Here is an 18551-nt window from a genome sequence, read left to right on the forward strand (position 1 = left end):
CACTTTAACCAATGGGAAACTGGTTTGCTCTAATTTTTTTCTTGTTTAAAACATTTTTTTCTTGTTTAAACTAATTCATGTTCCATTGAGGCAAATTTTGAAAAGAACATAAATGTAAAGAAGAAATTGAAGATTACCCATAAACTTATCACCCAGAGATAATTTCTACTAAAAAGCTATTAGAAAAATAAGACCACAGAAATAGTTGTTCAGCAACTAAGAGAGAATTAAAATATCACATAGATTTTACTTGGAAAATGAGTATCATTCTATTTTTACTCAACCATGAAAATACAACATTTATTTAAAAGACATATGTCAGGTTCTGGGAAACAAAATAAATTACTAGACTATATATAGAGACTATATACTTAGAGTAGAAACTACAGACTCACATCTCAGTTTCTGTCAAACTGCCAAATACTGGGTCACCCAGGCTTCTGTTCAATGACTGAATCTGAAATCTAATAATCAAGTTATGCAATATTTTCACAGCTAGAATTTAAAAGTTAGTTCAGGGGGCTTCCCTGGTGGCACAGTGGTTAAGAATCCGCCTGCCAGTGCAGGAGACACAGGTTCGAGCCCTTGTCCAGGAAGATCCCACATGCCGCGGAGCAACTAAGCCCATGCGCCACAACTACTGAGCCTGCGTTCTAGAGGCTGTGAGCCACAACTGCTGAGCCCGCATGCCACAAGTACTGAAGCCCGGGCACGTAGAGCCTGTGCTCCACAACAAGAGAAGCCACTGCAATGAGAGGACCTCACACCGCAATGCAGAGTAGCCCCCACTCGCCCCAACTAGAAGAATCTCGCCCATAGCAACGAAGACCTGACACAGCCAAAAATAAATAAATAAAATAAATAAATGCATTATAAATAAATAAATAAAAGGTAGTTCAGGGACTTCCCTGATGGCTCAGTGGTTAAGAATCCGCTTGCCAATGCAGGGGACACAGGTTCGAGCCCTGGTCTGGGAAGATCCCACATGCCACGGAGCAACTAAGCCCGTGCACCACAACTACTGAGCCTGCGATCTAGAGCCCACGAGCCACAACTACTTAGCCAGCGTGCCACAGCTACTGAAGCCCCTGCGCCTAGAGCCTGTGATCCGCAACAAGAGAAGCCCGTGCACCGCAACGAAGAGCAGTCCCTGCTCGCCACAACTAGAGAAAGCCTGCACACAGCAACAAAAACCCACTGCAGCCAAAAATAAATAAATTTGAAAAATAAATTTTAAAAAAGGTAGTGCAGGGACTTCACTGGTGGTCCAGTAGTTAAGACTGTGAGCTCCCAATGCAGGGGGTCCGGGTTCAATCCCTGGTCAGGGGACTAGATCTCGCATGACGCAACTAAGAGCCTGCATGCTGCAACTAGAAGAGCCCGCATGCCGCAACTAAGACCCGGTTCAGCCAAATAAATAAATAAATAAGGTAGTTCAAAAGACATCAATGATTTGGAATAGATACTGAAAACTACATAAAACCCAAAGATTAGTGTTAAATGTCAGCTGCTAAAATAATTAAGTTATGGCTGCTTGCTTAATGTCCTATAAAACAGCCAACTTGTCTAGAACAGAATGATCCTATTTATAAATGAATTTAAAAATATCACTGAAAACAGAGTGAATGAATTTACTCTCCGGATCACACATCTGACAGATCTGAAATGTTCAGTCTGCAATAAGAGAGAATTCTTACTACTACTAACTTAGAATCTTACAAGCGGCATTTGGGCTTTGTCCAAAGAAACAGTTGCACCCAGTTCTTTGTGTCTCTCCAACTTTACACTTTTGTCATTGATAACTAAGCCACAGTTCTAGCCTAAGCAAAGTTATTTTTTACAACCACAATGAGTGAGTATAACACAGCATTGCAAACAACCATGCGTGTTATAGGTATACATGTATACTTGTGAATTTAAAGTAAATCAACTTAAGTTTTAATTAATCCAACAGTGTCTTTTATCAGTTATGTGTTTAGTACATTCCTATCCTTATGAGATATGGACTAATATAAATATATTTTGAAACCAAACACAGAATTACATATTTAATTCCAAATTTGGTTACTTTTACCATTCCACACTTTGAACCACTCTCTATCAATGTGAACTAAATAAATACGCTGAAGATAGGAAACTTACCTCTATCTCTGGGAAAACTGGATATGCAAAGAAATCTTTTCCAGATTTATCTAACCTAAATTTATATAGCCTAAGTAAGTCATCAGAACTTTAAAAAAAAGCCATTAGTCTAATGATTGAAATTAATTTCATAGAACATATTTAATCTTGATATATTCCACTTATAAAAGTATACTATTACTTATTTCAACTCCACCTTAATCATCATACACAATTTCCTTTTTTTATTGGTGCATACTTGTACCTTCTACCTCTAAAAGGCCTATTTTCAAGCAAAAATGACAGAATGGCATAGTTCTCTGTTGAACTGCTTAACTGATCAGAACATCATGGTAAGTTTATAGGTTCAAATTTCACACACAGAAAAAAGGAGAAAAAACGGGGCTTCCCTGGTGGCGCAGTGGTTGAGAGTCCGCCTGCGGATGCAGGGGATACGGGTTCGTGCCCCGGTCCGGGAAGATCCCACATGCCGCGGAGGGACTGGGCCCGTGAGCCATGGCCGCTGAGCCTGCGCGTCCGGAGCCTGTGCTCCGCAGCGGGAGAGGCCGCAACAGTGAGAGGCCCGCGTACGGCAAAAAAAAAAAAAAAAAGGAGAAAAAATGGATGTTTCATCTGTCTCAGTAACATAAGAAAGCTTAAATATCTTTATTTTTAACATTAATCATTTCCATAAGATATGAATTTGGCATTAAGTCATGCAGCAGTACATGACATCGGAACAAGCAGAAAATACTTGGCAATATGCCATAACTCTTTTTAAAACTGATGAGTTCAATTTGAAAGGAACATTAGGAGGAAGTAAGTTTATGTTCACAATTTTAAACTCACCACAACATTAAGATATAAATGCTTTATACAAGATATTTTTATTGCCCTTCTAAAATAAGAGAATTTTAGAACTGGGAGCTTAGAGGTTATCCGAGGTTCAATGAACATTTGCTGAGTCCCTAGCTTGTGTCAGACACAGTGCTAGATGCTTGCAGGTAACTCTATTAGTTCAACCCACTCACTTCATAGATATTGGAGTTTCCACTCATGCCAAATCAAGCCATGTAGATGCCCAGTGGTATGATTCTATCAAAACAGACTGGTATCATCCTCCTTTATAATCTAAATAAAATTTCAAAGATGCAGTACTGACCTTATTTAACAGAAACAAGTCTCTGTGTTTTGAATAACTTATAAAGAATTACAACAATTTAAAAATTCAACTGTGAAAGTCCTCAACTAAGTACTAGCTGCGTAATTTACTGCAAAGAATAAAACATGGGGCTATCAGAGATGTAAGATTCTAAAGACATACAAAACAAATTAAACAAATTGCAGATGCCATTTAAAAATCCCTTTGCAAAAAAAAAAAGAATTATCAGTATGAAAAATTAGGTGCTTGATTGGAATGTCCATTCTATATAAAAGATCATCAACCATACACTAACAAAGTTCTTGAGTAACAGTAAACACTGGCAAGATCTGAAGTTATTTAACTATCACATTACAAATAACGACAGAATATAAAACTCCCTGAGGGCAGAGACCCTTTCTAATTCAACTATGTACCCCCAACAGTTAGCACGCTGCTGTTAAATGTTAGAGAGAGGTGAGCTAACTAATGAACTAATGTGAGCTACTGGAAAATTCAACCTAACAATCTAAAAGGTCTCTTTTTTATAACTCAAATTATTTTTTAAGTATCAAATAATAATATTCAATGCAAGTGACACTGCATGAAACTTAAGATCAACAACTGTCACTTTTAACTAGTACAATCTACTCTCTGAAGGAATTAATAGACACACCAAGAAGACAAGTATATTTATATACTTTGATTCAGCAGTACTTCTGGAAATCAATTCCAAGGAAATATTCAAAAAGAAAGAAAATGTTGCATACACAAAAGTGTTCATTTCATTGCTATTTTCAATAGGGGGAAAAGGAAACTACCTATACACCCAAGAGCAGGTAGATGGACTATTTTGCAACCACGGAAAAGGTTTAAAATGAAGATTAACCTCCTAAGGTCTTCCTGCTTCCACTCCCACCCCCCTCTCCAAGTTGATTTCCACACAGCAGCCACAACATTTCCCACAAACCTAAGTCAGAACAGGTCTCTCTTCTACTCGAAACCCTCCAGTGGTTTCCCATCTCATTCAAAGTAAAATCCAAAGTTCTGACCATTGCCTAAAAGGCTTTATAGTGGCCTCGGCTACTTCTCTAACCTCAAGCTCTCTCACTTTCCCTCTTGCTTACTGGCCTTCTCCAAAAGGCCAAGGCAAAGACTGAGCAGTCTTTGCACTTAACAGTCCTCTCTGCCTGTAACCTTCTTCCCCAAGAGAGCATATATGCCTCACTCATGTCTTCCCTGACTACCCTTCCTTGCTACTGTTTCTCTTTATCCTCTTACCCTACTTTACTCTTCTGCATACCTCTTATCATCTGACTTATTCTATATTTATCTGGTTATGGCCCATCTCTCCTGATTAGTATATAAGCTCTATGACAGCAAGGACTTTGTTTTATTCACATAATAGGCATTTAAAAAGCACTTGTTAGATTAATACTGAATGTTGATAACTGTTGTACAATAATTATTAACTACATGAAAACCATATAAACAAGCTTGGAAGAGGACAGGAAAAATGATCTATGAACATTTTCAAGTGCTGATCATATTGCTAAGGAGTTTGCACAATAAAAGTCGTAAGTCAGTCGTGATTATGATTTTAAGCTGTCAAAAGTGACTATAACAATCTTATTTCCTTCAAAGCTGTTTGTTTAAAATTACTAGTTCAAAATTATTGGTAAAAGTTATTAATGAGAACTTTTCCACATAAAATTGTAATAACAATCACTCTTAAATCTTGTTCCCAAAGACCCAAAGTTTAGTCTGTAAGGGCAGACACGGTCATCCCTGAGGTCACACAGAGGTGAACAAAGGTTTTTGAACAGTTTTAATATGGAACTGAATAATACTCAGGATTCCAGTTTACATTTAAGACAAGCACCCATGGTTGATTTCAGAGGGTCCCTGAAACTGAATGTGAAATTTTGTGCATAAATGTCTATTACTTCTTTCCTGAGAGAGTCTATACGTATATTTCACTATCTTCTCAAAGGTGTCAGTGGCCCAGAAAAGGTTAATAATTACTATTTTGTATATTGGAAGTGAAATGCAATCTTCTAATTTGAGCTACCTCTCAAAAAGATAGATGATATGTAAAACCTAGACACATCTCTGTAATCAAACAATTCATTCAAGAAATACCAAGTGCCTACCATGTGCCGGCGGGCACGGTATGATCCTCAGTACCTTACACCTAAGTATATTTTGTAGTACATAATTCAAAATGCGGAGTAAACAAGATTCATTGAAACATCAGACTAAAAAGAATTTCAACCAACACAAATATAATTTCAAACAGAAAGTGTTATAGGAAATCATAATAAAGACAGACTGGGGCTCAGGGCCTGATTTAGTGCTTATTATGGCAAAATATCACAGATATCAGTTACATTAAAAGAAAAGAAAAACTACACACACGTGTGCCCACCCCCACACACTCTGACAGGAAACCAAAATAAAGTTTCCAAATCCTGTTTCCAGCAGCATCCCTTCTGAGACTGCCCTTTCAGCATGCTTTTGAAGGTAGGAGCCCCACGTTAAAACTAAGAGCTGATCCTTCATTTTTACTGTGATAAAAACAGGAAAAATCATCATCTCACACCCAGGAAGCAGAAAACTGTGGCCACCTGTACGACTGTGACCCAATAACCTCCTGCCCTGTTATTCCCTTCCTTCTTATAGCCACTTCCCTTCAAAGCAGTGACAAAACGATCTTCCCTCCCAAAACGGAATACATTAACTCCTCAACGCTAGTTCTTTTTCCAAGAGGTCAAAAGGTCCCCTAAACTGGTTCTTAGCCCTGTGAGTTGATGTCTTCCCCTCATCTTTGCCCCATAGCAGTAAATTACACAATTTATCCGAAGACACTGTCCTTAACTTCCTGAACGAGGGGGCAAAAGACACTCCTACCAGTCCCAGTTTTAAGGAAGACAAGAAGAATCACACGGTGACCTCTTCCCTAACAAAATTCAGGGAAAAAGCGGAGATCCAAGAAAGGCAACGCTGAAAAGGCGAACACATGGCATGCTACGGAAGACGTGGGGGAGAGAGGGCGGGAAAGGAGCTGAGAGGTGGAGTGGGGTGTAGAGATGTCAGCCCTGTGCACTGGGGGAATGAAGGAAGGAACGGGAGACCCCGAACCCTAACAAGGGAACACAGAAAGGACACCGCTCCCGTCTACCCGCACCTCTCCAAGTAGCCGAGGGAGGACAGAAAATTCACCCAACCCTGCAACCCCCTTCTACGCGTGCCCCCCAAAGGGTGAGCTGCGTTTGAAAGAAGATCTGACCCTAGTCTGGGGACAAGCAAGAAGAAAAAAAATGCAGCGATGTCTAATCTACCTCTCTCAGGCAGCGAGGGGCGAGGGCACTGTGTCCGGGGAGATGGCGAGGGAAATGGGCTTGTGCCATGACACCTCAGGGAGTTGGAGGGTGGGGGACACAATGTCCTCTTTCTCTCCCACACCCGGCCCGGGCCCCTCCCGTCCCTCTCCCGCAGGCCCAACCACAGTCGACCGGCTCGGTCCGCGGGCGTGGTTGGCTCTGGCCCCGGGCGGCAGCGGCCGGGCCTCCCCGAGCCCTGGCCCCTCCCGCCGGCCAGGCCCCCGGGCCGCCGCCCCGGACACCGAGGGAACGCAGAGAAGGGGGAGCCAGGGGACTGACCGGCGACAGGAGCCGCCTCAGCCCGGGCTCGGCCGACCCGCGCCCCCTGCTCCCTCTGGGGCCGGCTCCGGCTCCCCGCCCCTCACTCACCCCCACGGTCCGGCGCCTCCTCCACCTCCACCTCCTCCTCCTCCCTCCTCTCGGCCGTGGCTCCTGCTCCGGCTCTGCGCGGCGACGACGGCGGCGGCGGCGGCGGCAGCGGCGGCCTCGAGAGCGGCGGCGGCGGCAGCGCCTCCAGAACGCGCACGCACGCAGCACGCAGGCCACGCCCCCCTAGTTCCGCCCCGCCCCTCCGAGTCAGCGTCGGCGAGGTTTCGGCCCCGCCTTCCCCGCGGCTTTCCGGAGTCCGCTTAAAGGGGCCGCGCTGGAAGGCGGTGGAAGAACTAAGAACGCAGAGGAAGGATCCGGGAGTCGCAGCTTTGCCTTGCGCGGGGTGGTGGTGTGGGAGGCTGGAAAGGAAATGAGGAAGGGTCTGAAGATTCAGGAGAATAGAATTTTGGAGGGAATGCAACCATTTGACAAGTACTAATTGAGTATCTAGTAGGTGCTAGGCACTGTCCTAGGTGCAGGGAATAATGCCGTTGGCAAGCAAAGGCCCCGTGGAGCTTGCATTCTAGTGGGAGAGAGGAGACACAACAAACAAGTAAACAAAAATTTCGGGAAGTGATGTGGTGTGAAGAAATATAAAGCCAGGAATGGAGTGACTTTATAGATGGCCAGGTATTGCCCCTCAGAGGAGACCTTTGAGCACATACATGTATGATATGAAGGGATGAGCCTAGCAAATACCTCGGGAGGGGAGGGGTAAGGGGATCTTTCCAAGCTGAAAGAACATCGGCCATAAACTCAGAAGTGGGAATAGCCTGGCATGTTGCAGGACCTACAAAAGGCCAGTATGGCTGAGTGTAGTCAGTTAGCCAGAGAGCAGTAGTAGTTAGGCTGAGAGAGGTGGGGAAGAGGTCAGATCCTATGGAGCCTTATGGGCTGTTAATAAGAGCAACAGAAAGCCATGGGAGGGTGAGCAGAGGAATGACCACATCTGATTCACATTTGAAAACGTTACTCTTGCTAATGTGTGTAAAATACACAGCAGGGAAGCACAGATGTCCTCAGGGAGACCAGTAAGGAAGCTGTTTATGGTAGCTTGGACTAGGATGGCAGCAGAGAAGGGGTGTATCGGGATGTATTCAGATACATTTAGATTTGGAATGGATTTGGCAGAGAGTGTGTGAAGGAACAAAAAATCATGAATGATTCTTAGGTTCAGGGCGTAAAGGATAGGTTAATGGTGATACTATTTAATGAGATGGGGAAGATTTAAAAAGGAAAAAATCTGAGGTGGGGGAAATCAGAAATTCTGTTTTGAACATGTTACATAAGGTGCTTGTTCTACATCCAAGTAGAGATGCAAAACAGTTGGATGGATATATGAGTCTGAAGATATGAATTTGGGAGTCATCGGCACATAGATGCTTTTTAAAGCCTTAGGTCTATGTAAAATCACTTAGGAGGGAGAGTAGCTAGAGGGGAGGAGGAAGATGAACTTCAACCTTTGGAAATTCTGTAGAAGAGGAGAAGGAGCTACCAGGTAGGAGGAACACCAGGAGAGGGTGGAGTGTTGGAAGATAAGAGAATTGCTTCAGGAAGGTGCGAGTGATCAGTCTTATCAAATACCGTTGAAATAAGTAAGATGAGGACTGAGAGTTTGAACACTGCATTTGACCTGATGAAGGTTGCTGATGTCCTTGACGAAAGCAGTTTCAACAGAGTCATTGGGCAGAAAGTCTGATTAGTGTGAACAAGAGATGGGAGGTGAGGAAGAGAAAGTGTTTATAGCAAGTCTAAACAGCTCTTGAGGAGCTTTGCTGTAAAGAACGAGGGAGAGAGAGGAGTACTTGGGATTGAGGGAAGGTATTTTAAAGATGGGGGATGTTTCCTTATGTTGGTATGCTGGAATGATCCTTTAGAGAGGTAAAGGTGATGACGCAGAAGATAAGAGGAGACAGCTGGACAAAGCTTGTCCTCCAGTAGGTGAGAAACAATGAGACCTAGCATAGAAGTGGAGGAGTTGGCCTTGGATAGGAGCAAGGACAGTATGTTCACACACTCTTTTTGGAGAGGAGGCAAAGTCCGTGGGTGCAAATGCAGATAGGTCAGGTAGTACATTTGGTAGCCTGTTCAGGCCACTGACATGCAGGAGGCAGGTGGGAGCTGAAATCCAGCCCCTGTTCTGCCAACCAAGTTTGAGGCCAAATCAACCTGCAGGAAGGGGCGCCTTTTCTAATTGCTCCAACTGCAGAGGTGGTGCCTTTTAGCAAATCCTCCACATCACACACACACACACACACACACACACGCACGCACGCACGCACGCGCACACAGTCTGTGTGCGCCTTTTCCCAGTTTGCACCGAATATTCTTTGTTGTGCGGTTGCCTCAGTGGGTTTGATGAGGTAGATTAGGGCTGTGAGCTTTCTTTTATTCTAAGCAATAGAAAGCTGTGAGTGGAGAGGGGCTGTTGGCTATTTAAGGAGATAGAAGAAGGTGAGAAGGAATTCCCTCAGAGTGGAAGAGTTACTGGAGAAGTGTAGTATGGACAAGGCTGAGGGCCCTCTTGAGTCAGTGGTCCTGTATCTAAAGTGAGACCACTCAGCAAGGTTGTGTAATTTTTATCCAGCCACATTCCTTTGCTTGCGGGGTTGAAGGAGAGGTGGATTTGGCCAGGGCTGGGTTTTGCTGATGAAAGTCATTAGAGGAGGGAGGGGTACCAGCCAGGGAGTGGCTATAGTGATAAACATTAGAATCTAAGCTGAGAGAGAAGAGAGGGCAAGTAAAAAAGCGGTGGGGTCAATGGTTTCATGGTTCTTGTAGGAGAGAAGAGTTCAAGAGGAAGCAGTCAAATAAGTGGGATCAAGGGCACTTTCCAAGGATGGAGCATAGGGAAGGGTGAGTGAGGCAGTTGGGAGAGAGAAAGCGAAGGTATCTGTGAGAAACGAGGATCCAGGCAGGCGCCTCGGAGCTGAGGAAACAGTAGGCTCTCAGGCTCCTGCCTTGTCACAGTTCTTGTGAGCCGCTGATCTGGGGGAGGTTGCGGGAGCCGCCCTAGCTGGGGAGAAACTGAGCCCAGTAGGGGATAAGCCAACTCAGTACTGCAGGAAAGGGGAAGTTGGAGGACGGGGAATCATGTGGCTTGACAAGGCTTGGGAGAGCCCACTCATGCCCTGCTTTACCCACCTGAGCATTTGTGTAGATGCTTTGTCCTGCCTGGTGTTTGACAGAAACTAAACGACATCTTTCCTCCTTACTTCCCCTTTCCTGCTCTTGGCACTGTCTTTCTCAGTTACTCATCCACCAAAGCTCAGCCACCTTTAATCCATCTTCCCCATTCCTGTACCCAATTGGTCCTCAAAGTGTATCGATCAGCACCGTCCAACAGAACATTCTGCTGTGACGGTAATGTTCTTTAGCTGTATATTTAATACAACAGTCACATGTGGCTATCAAGCATTGATTGAGGAACTAGATTTTAAATTTCATTTAACTTTAGGGTATTTAAATTAGATTTAAATAGCCACATGTGGCTGGGGGCTACCATATTGGATAGACACATATAGACCTTTCCTACCCAATGTCTCTTCCATCTGCCCCCTCCTCTCTATCACCATTACCTTACCATAGGTCAGGTACTAATTACCTCTTCTCTAGACTTTTGTTGTAGTTTCCTATTTGGTCTCCTGCTTAGTTGCTTTCCCTTCAATACATTTTGTGTTCTTTCCAGAACCATCTCCCTAAAACAGTGGCCAGATCACAACTCCACCCTATTTTAAAAAATTATTTACCCTGTCAAATTAGGTAAAACTGCCTAATCTGGCATTTGTCCAGTTATATGTCTCCATTCCCCTTTTCCAGACTTACCCTGCACTGCAACTTTACATAATATAGAGTTGGTTCTCAAGCAAAATTGAATGGCTTGCTATAATTTCTACGAACGGTTTACAAAGCAGTCAACGCGTTTGCCTAAATTGTCTTTGCTTGGAACAGAGACAATTGCCTCTAGGCCCCAAATTTGTTGAAATTCTCGAAGGCCTGTCTCGCATAGCAGTTTATATCTGGAAACTTTTCTTTTTTGGCAGGATGGGGGTGGGTGCCTCATGTGGCACGTGGGATCTTGGTTCCCGGACCAGGGGTCACACCCGCGTCCCCTGCAGTGGAAGCATGGAGTCTTAACCACTGGGCCGACAGGGAATCCCCCCTGGAAACTTTTCTGATTTTTCATCTCCTCTGAAATACAGTTTCTGTGGGGGTTTTTGTTTGTTTTGTTTTGGGTTTTTTTTTTGGCTGCGCTGCACAGCTTGTGGAGATCCTAGTTCCCTGACCAGGGATTGAACCTAGACCCCAGCAGTGAAAGCACCGAGTCCTAACCACTGGACTGCCAGGGAATTCCCTACAGTTTCTGTTTTTACCTCACCTGTGGCACTTATATGTTGCCTTGTCATGTATTTTATGTATTCATGGCATTTCCGTTACGAAATACTCCTCCTTGCAGGTCACTCTGTTCTAACTGTGTTAGTGCCCCTTCAGTGTCAGTCTTGCACCTTATACATCTGAAGTACTCCTCAACTAGCCACTGCATTGAGTTCTACAAGAGCATTTGTGCCTCTCTCTGCCTCCAAGAGTAATATCTCTAACCCTGAAATAGAATGTCTGTAAACCCTGGGAGAAACAAAAAGAAAAAGAAGCAGAAGAAGCCAAAAAGTACTCCAGTTGAGAATTTCTTAAGTTGGAACGCCAAGTTTGATGCAGACTTCTTGGAAATTAAAAGGAAATGAATGAAAGAGGAAGAACAAGCAGGAAAAAGTAAAGTGGGAAACAGCCATTTGAAACAAAGCGTAATTTTGACACATCTGATATCCAGTTCTTGGAGGATGGTAGAAACAATGTGGAGGTAGATGATTCTTTGTTCCAGGATCTGGAGGAGGGTGAGGAGGATCCAGACTACAATCCTGCTGACCCTGAGAGTGACTTGACCAACTGATGGGCTGCCCCCATCCACAGAGAGGTCTGACTGCCACAGCATCTGTGGCTATGCTGAGAGGGTGGTAATTTTCATTTCTCTTTTCCTAAGAAAAAAAAATCATTTTCAGGAAAATATTCTTCTGATAGCTTTCATCATTGAACTTAATAAACTGACCTTAAAATTAAAAACAAAAACAAAACTAATATGAGATTCCAATTTTTGAAAAGAAGCAACCTGACTATATTTCTTTTCATGTTACCATTTGCTGAGAGTTTCTTCCAAATGCTTCCCAACTTTTACAGGGTACTTTTACAACTCAGTTCTAGCTCATAACCCTAGAGAGCAAGGGCATGCTTAGAACTGGCAGGACCAGCATAGCTACTCCTAGGGTCAATTTATGGAAAAGACCTTTAAGAAGCGTTCAGATGGTGATACAAATCCATAAAAAGAGGTTTTCATCTAATAAATGTTCAGAATATATATTTTTAGGCCTCAGACTCTTAGAAACCTGTAACCCGAGAATAGAATTACATGTGCCATGCTCTGCAGTGCCAAATATACTTTTCCTGTTGGTGCAGTGGTTTTAAGGATTTGAAGAGCAGTTATAACATTTTACACAAAAAACATAACTCAGATGTATAGGACCTTAACATCTACTTATTCAGCAAACCTTAACCGAGTGCTTGTTACTTGCCAAGCTGTTATGCTTGTTGCCTGGGATACAAAGACAGGAAAGATAGGGTCCCTGGCTTCAAGAAGGACACATGGTAAAACTGACCTGACGTTGGTACATAACTTTAAAGTTTTCAAAATGTTTCCACAGTACCTAATTTAATCCTACCAACAATGTCATTAAGGTAGGTATCAGGCTTATTTTGCACTAGGGAAAACTTGTTCAGGGAGATTACATGAATTGTACAGAAGCACAGAGCTGTTAACTGGCAAGATCTTGAGCTGGATCTTTTGGTGTCAAAACATTGGTTGAATTAGAACGTAAGTTCCCTGAGGACAGGCACTTGATCTGTTTGGTCCACTGCTATATTCCCAGAGCCTAGAAAAGTACCAGGCATATAATAGGTTCTCAATAAATATTTCAGGAGTGTGTGTGTGTGTGTGTGTGTGTGTGTGTGCGTGCGTGTTGTTGAGAGAGAGTGAGGGGGGCAGTGGGTGAGGGAGGGAGAGAGAGTATAGCCAACCATCTAAATCATTAGCATATTTGTATATTTTAGTTATGTGCTAAGCTGATCTTTTCTATATTAGTGCTGTTCAAAGTGTGGTCCACAGACTGGTTCTGCTCCATAGAATTGTTTAATACCAATTGTTGTAGTTCGTTGGGGCTGCTATAACAAAATATCACAGACTGGGTAGCTTATAAACAACAAAAATGTATTTCTCACAGCTCTGGAGGCTGAAACTGAGATCACAATGCCAGTATGCTCATGTTCTGGTTAGGGCCTTCTTTCTGATTTGTAGCAGCACCTTCTTGCTGTGTTCTCACCTGGTGAGAGGGGCTAGGGATCTCTCTGGCATGTGTTTTATAAGGGCACTAATCCCATTCATGAGGGCTCTATCCACATGACATAAGTACCTCCCAGGTGTCCACCTCCTAACACCATCATCTTCAGGAGTTAGGATTTCAACATATGAATGTGGGGGTGGACACAAACATTCAGACTATAGCCCCAGTTGACCTTAAGATAAGTACAGAAAATGAGAGTAAGAATTTAGAATCTTTTGTGGCTAATTATATTGCTGTGACATACAAGTGAGTGGTCAGTAGACCTGTCTACTTGAGGGCATAGACCAGTGCAGGTGTTGCCCAGCTTGTATAGTGAGTCACATGAGGTATAAGCTGTATAGTAGTCAGACAACATCTAATTTTTTTTAACCTTTTGACCCCCTTCACCCATTTCTCTCACCCCCTCCACCTCCCACATCTGGCAATCACCAATCTGTTCTAGATATCTATGAGCTTGTTTGTTTTTTTTGTTTTTTTAGATTCCAAGTATAAGAGAGATCATACAGTATTTGCCTTTCTCTCACATATTTCATATAGCATAATGCCCTCAAGGTCCATCCACGTGTCACAAATGGCAAGATTTCCTTTTTATAGCTGAATAATGTTGCATTTTATATATATACACCAGATTTTCTTTATCGATTCATCCATCAGTGGACACTTAGGATGCTCCCATATCTTGGCTATTGTAATAATGCTGCAATAAACATGGGGGTGCATAAATCTTTTCAAGTTAGTTTTTCGTTTTATTCAGATAAATATCAAGAAGTGGAATTGCTGGATCATATGGTAGTTCTATTTTTAATTTTTTGAGGAACCTCCATACCGTTTTCCGTAGTGGCTTCACCAGTGTATAACCCTACCAACTGTGCATGAGGGTTCCCTTTTCTCCACAAGACCTGTCATTTGTTGTCTTTAATAGCTATTCTAACAGGTGTGAGGTGATAGCTCATTGTAGTTTTGATTTGCTTAATTACTGATGTTGAACACCTTTTCATGTCTGTGTTGGCCATCTGTATATCTTTGGGGAAATGTCTATTCAGATCTTTCGCCCATTTTTTTATTCAGGTTGTTGGTTTTTTGCTATTAAGTTGTTTGAGTTCTTTATATATTTTAGATACTAACCCCTTACCAGATATATAATTTGCAAATATTTTCTTCCCTTCAATGGGTTCCCTTTTTATTTTGTTGAAGAATTGGTTCTTCTTCGAATGTTTGGTAGAATTCACCAGTGAAGCCATCTGGTCCTGGACTTTTGTTTGTTGGAGGCTTTTGATTACTGATTTGATTTCATTACTGGTAATTGGCCTGTTCAGATTTTCTGTTTCTTCATGATTCAGTCTCGGTAGGTTGCGTTTCTAGGAATTTAATTATCTAAATTAATACTAACCATTTTGGCTATTTGCCACCCACCTTCTTTTCCGCCTGGATACTCTTTACTTTTTCAGAAAGAAAGCACTTCATGCCTTTGGAGTGAAAGGGTCAGCAACAGATTGGAAATTTTTAAAAAACTTCTTTTTCACCACAGAAGCTGTATCTACCGATCTTATGCTGTGGAGGCATTATTGCTCAGTAATTAAGCATATGGTCTTTGGAGTGAGACTATATAGGTTTATTTTTTAATTTATTATTATTATTATTTTTTAATGCCTAACTTACTTTTTTATTTTTTTTGGCTGCGCTGGGTCTGTTGCTGTACGCGGGCATTCTCTAGTTGCGGCGAGTGGGGGCTACTCTTTGTTGCAGTGCACGGTCTTCTCATTGTGGTGGCTTCTCTTGTTGCGGAGCACGGGCTCTAGGCATGTGGGCTTCAGTAGTTGTGGCACGTGGGCTCAGTAGTTGTGGCTCGCGGGACCTAGAGCACACGCTCAGTCGTTGTGGCGCACGGGCTTAGTTGCTCCGCGGCATGTGGGATCTTCCCGGACCAGGGTTCGAACCCATGTCTCCTGCACTGGCAGGCGGATTCTTAACCAGTGCGTCACCAGGGAAGTCCTATATAGGTTTAAATGCATGTTTAGCCACTTACCAACTGTGCCACCTTGGGCAAACTACTTAACCCCTTTCAGCCTCAGTGTTCTTTTTTGTGATATCGTACTAATAAAAGTACAAAATATCATAGGGTTTTGGTAAAATTTTTAGCAATCAGGCATATAAAATACTGTTTTTAGGGCTTCCCTGGTGGCGCAGTGGTTGACAGTCCGCCTGCCGATGCAGGGGACGCGGGTTCGTGCCCCGGTCCGGGAAGATCCCACATGCCGCGGAGTGGCTGGGCCAGCCCGTGAGCCATGGCCGCTGAGCCTGCGCGTCTGGAGCCTGTGCTCCGCAACGGGAGAGGCCACAACAGTGAGAGGCCTGCATACCACACACACACACACAAAAATACTGCTTTTAGAACCTGGCACATAATGGCAAAATGTTGGTTTTATGTTATCATAAATATTATCTATCATTATTATTTTATTCTAAGTTCATAAAAATTCATGCTGTTTAAAAGATTAAAAAAATCTTGACTATAGAGGTAATTCTGTAACCATCCAAGCCTGTAAATGGATGGTCACTTTTCAATTATCCACATTATTGAAAGATAATAAAGATAAGCTAATTCAAAAGTCCTTTATTTTTTTTTAATGCATTGTGTGATCTAGGGACAATATATTTGTCTTCTAAGTGGCCATTAAAAACAGTTTCTATTTCCAAGGAGAACTTTTTTTTTTTTTTTTTTTGGCTGCACAGCATGCAGATCTTAGTTCCCTGACCAGGGATCAAACCTGTGTCCCCTGCAGTGGAAGCCTGGAGTCTTAACCACTGGACCGCCAGGGAAGTCCCTGCATGATGTACATTAGAGTGGAGAGTACACACACTGATAAACATGTGTGTTTGTTTGGTGGTGTGTAGATTGCCTATTTATATGTTTTATACAGCAGACTTTATATGCAAGGTCCCTTTCTGCTAAGCCAGCTCATTCTTTTCCATTTCTTTCTGTGAACATTGTCATTTGGGGGGAAGCAGCTACTCAACCATGCAGCTCTGAAACTCCAAGAAAGAATCAAAGATTTCTGCAGCAAGGAAGTTGGATTAGGATGAGCACCAGGCAGAAAACTTCTGGCCACTGAAGAGAGAGCTCAATATAGGCAGGAGGCCAGAATGTGCCAACAGTAAGCAAAGTCTTCTCTTATCAAAAGAGAAAAGCTTGCACTTAACTGCCATATCAAGGATAAGACTGGCCCCAGACCAACCCAGCCTTCAATAAATGGAGGGTAAAGGAATCCAAGAGGGCTTGCTCTAGCTTTGTGGATATGAGTTAACATCATTTCCTATTCTGTAACAAAACTCAAGCATATGTAAACCACAAATTAAGCAACCCGCATAGATACAGACATATGTATGCATTTTTAGAAGAAGGAATAGTGTGGTTAGGGTTGCTAGGTTTAGCAAATAAAAATACAAGATGTCCAGTTAAATCTGAATTTCAGATAAACAATGAATATATTTTTAGTATAAATATGTTCCACACAATACTTGGGGTTTGTTTATCTGAAATTCAGATTTAACTTGGCATCCTGTATTTTATCTGGCAACCCTAAGTGTGATTAAACATGTAGACTCTGGAGTCACACAGTGTGACTTCAAATTCTGACCCTGCCACTGTGTGACCTTAGACATATTAGTTAACCTGTTGGAGCCTCAGTTTCTGTATATGTAAAATGAGGATAACATTTACCTCATAGATTTGTTGTGAAGATTGAATAATACATAAAATTTATAATGGTAACTAACATATAGGGAATGCTGAAAAAATACTAGTTGTCTGTATAGGAAAGCTAGATGGTTATTTGCTAACCAAACATCTTCAAAAACCTGACATTATGATTTCAAGTACCTTTTTAAATATTTATTTATTTATTTATAGCTGTGCTGGGTCTTTGTTGCTACGCGCGGGCTTTCTCTAGTTGCGGCTAGTGGAGCTACTCTTCGTTGTGGTGCGCGGGCGTCTCATTGTGGTAGCGTCTCTTGTTGTGGAGCACAGGCTCTAGGTGCGCAGGCTTCAGTAGTTGTGGCGTGTGAGCTCGGTAGTTGTGGCTTGCAGGCTCAGTAGTTGTGGCGCATGGGCTTTGTTGCTCCGCGGCATGTGGGATTTTCCCAGACCAGGGCTCGAACCTACGTCCCCTGCATTGGCAGGCGGATTCCTAACCACTGCTCCACCAGGGAAGTCCTCAAGTACCTTTTTTAAAAAAAATTTAGGCAGAGATGTTTTCCCCCTATTTTCTTCCTACTTTCAATTTTGTTTACAACAAATGAATACAACTTTTAGACCCATTATCAATGGCATAAAGGAACATAAAACCAGCGTCTTACAGTATCATCAGGCTTTCTGTTCCTTCCCTTGATGCATAACGCTTGGACCCAATCTTGGAGATGTCCTAAGCTCCAAATTTCTAGTGAGAAATTTGTGTAAATCTTTATAAAGTATTACTTGAGTATTTACTAGATGGGTATTTACCCAGAAGCCAATGCCAGCTCTAGAATGGGGTTTCATCAGAATGGTACATACTCTTAAGTAACATACAGATGTCTATGCTCTGTATGTTACTTAAGAGCAACTACCTTATACAGAAAGTTCCACTTCTTACACATAGGATTTTATTAGCACAAAGTTAAAAAATCAGACAAGAGAAAACATGGTGAAATGTGAAGAACAGTAGACCTGGAATCCAAAATTCTGGCTCTACCATTCAGCAAAAGCCACCTAATCTTTTTAAACATTTGCTTCCTCATTTATGACATGAAAATATCTTTAAAGGGCAAGAATTAAGTTAAATGAGCTAATATAATGAACAATACAGTACTGGGAACAAAATAAGTACTTGGTAAATATTTGTTAACATGAATCTGCTTATTCACTAGAAAGAAGACCATATCCCGGAGCAGCCTCACAGAAAGATTAAAGCCTGGGGTATGTGCTACCTTATATGGCTAAGCTAAAACAGTAACTCCTTCCTCTGTCCCTGTCTGCTTCTGGATGAGAACCAATCATTTCCAAACAGTGATACAACCTAAGGGGAATTCAAGAAAGGACTCCATCTTTCCCAT

General features: G+C 42.5%; 1 protein-coding gene across 1 annotated transcript in view; it reads right to left on the minus strand.

The window, feature by feature from the left end:
• RAP1A (RAP1A, member of RAS oncogene family) overlaps positions 1-7122 on the minus strand; it is a 76557-nt gene extending 69435 nt beyond the window's left edge. The window contains exon 1 of the mRNA XM_081225944.1: positions 7015-7122. The gene's annotated coding sequence lies outside the window, so the exon portion shown is untranslated. The remainder of the gene's footprint in view (positions 1-7014) is intronic.
• Positions 7123-18551: the final 11429 nt, after the last annotated feature.

Source organism: Mesoplodon bidens, assembly GCF_964165515.1.
Source record: "Mesoplodon bidens genome assembly, chromosome: 2".
Taxonomy (NCBI): Eukaryota; Metazoa; Chordata; class Mammalia; order Artiodactyla; family Ziphiidae; genus Mesoplodon; species Mesoplodon bidens.